This window comes from Amia ocellicauda, chromosome 4 (assembly GCF_036373705.1).
Source record: "Amia ocellicauda isolate fAmiCal2 chromosome 4, fAmiCal2.hap1, whole genome shotgun sequence".
NCBI lineage: Eukaryota > Metazoa > Chordata > Actinopteri > Amiiformes > Amiidae > Amia > Amia ocellicauda.
In genome coordinates, this window is record NC_089853.1 from 12,040,986 (window position 1) to 12,044,033 (window position 3,048).

Sequence of the window (3,048 nt, forward strand, 5' to 3'; positions counted from 1 at the left end):
TAAAAAAACATTGTAATGTATGGAAATCGACATTACATTTATTTATTGTGATTGTTATTATTATTAAATTAACTCTGCAAGTCCAAACCTAGGGCACATTAGTTTTAGTTGCTCTGGTGTGGATTTGGTAATGTTGTAGTTCAAGTTAAAGTCACCATGATGTATTCCTGACAGTTTATAGGTTTAAGTAAGGCCCAAGGGGTGTTTCAGGCAATAAACCATACAATGTATCACAAATACAGCTCATCATTACACTACTCAGTACAGAAGATCAGGTACAGAAGTCTGATTTTTTTTTTTTTTTTTTTTTTGGCTTGCTGTTCAGGGACTCTGAATTCCTTTGCCTTGTTTGCTGCATGTTTGTATCTAGCACCAATTTTATTCTACTGTAAAATATTTTTGAAGATTCTGTTTAAAGACCAGAGGGGTGTACTACGAATGGAGTTTAACCTACTCAGATTTAACGCAGGGTTATAAAGGAAAGTCAGGGTTGACAAACTCTGACTAAATTGTTGTTAAATGGTACTACGACAGTGATTAAGATGTCAGTTAGTTGATTCAGTGTTAACTTAACTGGAGTTTGTGCACGTTCCCGTAAAAGGGCGTGTTCAGCAGCACAGGCTGAGTTCCGTATTTTTCCCTGGAAGAATGCACGTTGATAATGTCAGGATATGAGGAGTTTAAAGAAAGGTTAACGGCTAAATCTAACACCGTGGCGGCCAACAAAGCCAGGGAGGCTTGTTGGCAGCGCATTGCTGACAGAGTAAATTCTTAAGAACAGTGTTCTTGTCATATGTTCTCTATTTTGTGTTACGGACTCTTCTTTTATTTGAAATTGGCACTGGCGAATAGAGGAATAGAGGAAGGCCCATAATAGAGGAGGTCAAGGGGGCAGTCAGTTCTGACCCTGGTGGCAGCTCGATGTCCACCCTTTATGTACAGGGTAATATCATGTCAATTGTTTTGATTGCCCAGTTTAAAATAATTTTATGTAGTTCACATGCCTGTCTTATGTACAGTTGAGGGGGATACTATTGATCTGCTCCAGCTTTTCCTTAGCTATTAAAAGGATTATTCATACTTACAATATGTAACACTAATGATGGTGAATCCTACATGCCATGTTCGTTCTCTCAATGTTTTGCTGTGCAGGTTGGATCTAACAATGTGCGGTCGCTCTATAAGCGCATGCTTGAGCTCGACTGACAGAAAAAAAGGCTACAAATATAGAAACTTAAATCGGAAATTTAAAAACTGGAACATGACAAAATGGTATTGCTATACATTGACCATCCTTTGATCAATATGCCTCTACCATCTGTAACTTTTTTTTCTTTTTCTTTTTAGGAAAGGGAGAATGTCAGTAAATAAATACACAAATGAAATAATAATAATTTTATGCGTCTTTTCTTATTGGTGGAAAAATTGATTTGTGATGGCCTCTCTGACGGCTCTTCCTGTTGGGTGATCCAATGTCACTGGGTCCACTACATCTGGTGGCATGGTGTGGTTTCTTTTCTAATAGTGGAATGTTATGGAGCACAACACATGCTGCCACCACCTCACATGTCCGCTCCAGATGCACCCGCAAGCCTTGCAGGCAAGCAAAGCATGCTTTGATGAACCCAAATGTCATCTCTATCCTGCCCTTGTGTTACTGTGAGCCACGTTATATTTTATTTGTTCCCTTGTTTGTGGGTCAGGATAGGGGGTCATCAGGTAATACAGACACGGGTAGCCTCTGTCCCCAAGCAGCAGGCCATCAAAATGCCCTTTGAATGATAGAAAGAAATTGTCACAATACAGCATGTTGTGTGAAATATAGGGTGGTGGTTGTCTTACCTTGTTCAAATCTCTGACGAAGAGTGGATTCCTGAAAAATGTACAAATCATGCACTGACCCAGGCCACCTAGCCTCCAGACTGGTCACCATTAAATGGTGATCACATGTCATCTGACAAAGGATTTCAGGCCATTTTAACATACTACCATTGTAAGAAAATCACCGCCTAATGTGTCTTTAATTGTCTTGAATATAAGTAGAAGTTTTAAGGACATACTAATGTAGGTTAGCCTACATGTCAGATCAAATACGATATGATCAAATACCTGAACACTGATGCTGTGAAATGACTTCCTATTCACATAATCCACCTCATGTTCTCTCAGGGGTGCTCTAATGGGGATATGCATACAGTCAATCGCACCAATCACCCTCGGCATTCCTAAGGAAAAAAAATTGTTCTGTATATAGGCCCAGCCTATGCATATTAAAAATAGACCAAGTATTGTTTATTGCGAATTTCCTGCAATCACATAAAAAACCTCTTTGATCTTTTAAATGGTCAGGGAAAACTACAAATGCATCTAGCCAGTGAGAGCAAGTGCCACCTTGCGAGCTGCACGCCATACAGTATTCTTACTCAGATGTTCAGCATCACCAATGTAATACATGAAGTGTCCGCTGGCAAAATATCGCAAAGCAAGGCACACTGTCTGTTCAACAGTGAGGACATTACTCCGTCATGTGGCATTGGAGACGTCTGGCCCTAAAAGCCGACAAAGATACTGAATTCCCTCAGATGAGAATCGATATATTTTCATAGAGAACAACATCGGGGTAAGCTAGAGGAGTTGCACAGTCTCTAAACACCCTCAACCTGCGGAGTGAGCCTCTCACAACCTGTGCACCATTGTCGATTGGTCTTCCAAATGTGCCAGCATTTTTTCCGATAAGACTGTGGGCGGAGAGGCAGTGCTTATATAGGGAGCAGTTTAGAGATGCATCATAAATTGCCATGACAGCATACCTAAGGTAAAACTTATCCACCTTTCGTAGTACAGGTTTTCTCAAGAAAAGTACCACATTTCGTCATGCATCTCGGATTGTAATGCTTTTACAAAATAAGGTAATTATATATTCCTAAGAATTTCTAATAAACCAAAATATAGAGCCAATTCCAAACAGCAATTGCCTAACAATCGTGAACCATTCTAATATATATTGTATCATTCTAAGCAGGGGGGACAGATTTACATTAATGTTGC

The 3,048-nt window shown here is 39.7% G+C and overlaps 1 pseudogene; it reads right to left on the reverse strand.

Moving 5' to 3' along the window:
• Positions 1-1,410: 1,410 nt before the first annotated feature.
• Positions 1,411-2,800, reverse strand: LOC136747475 (putative nuclease HARBI1; annotated as a pseudogene).
• Between the last annotated feature and the right edge of the window lie 248 nt (positions 2,801-3,048).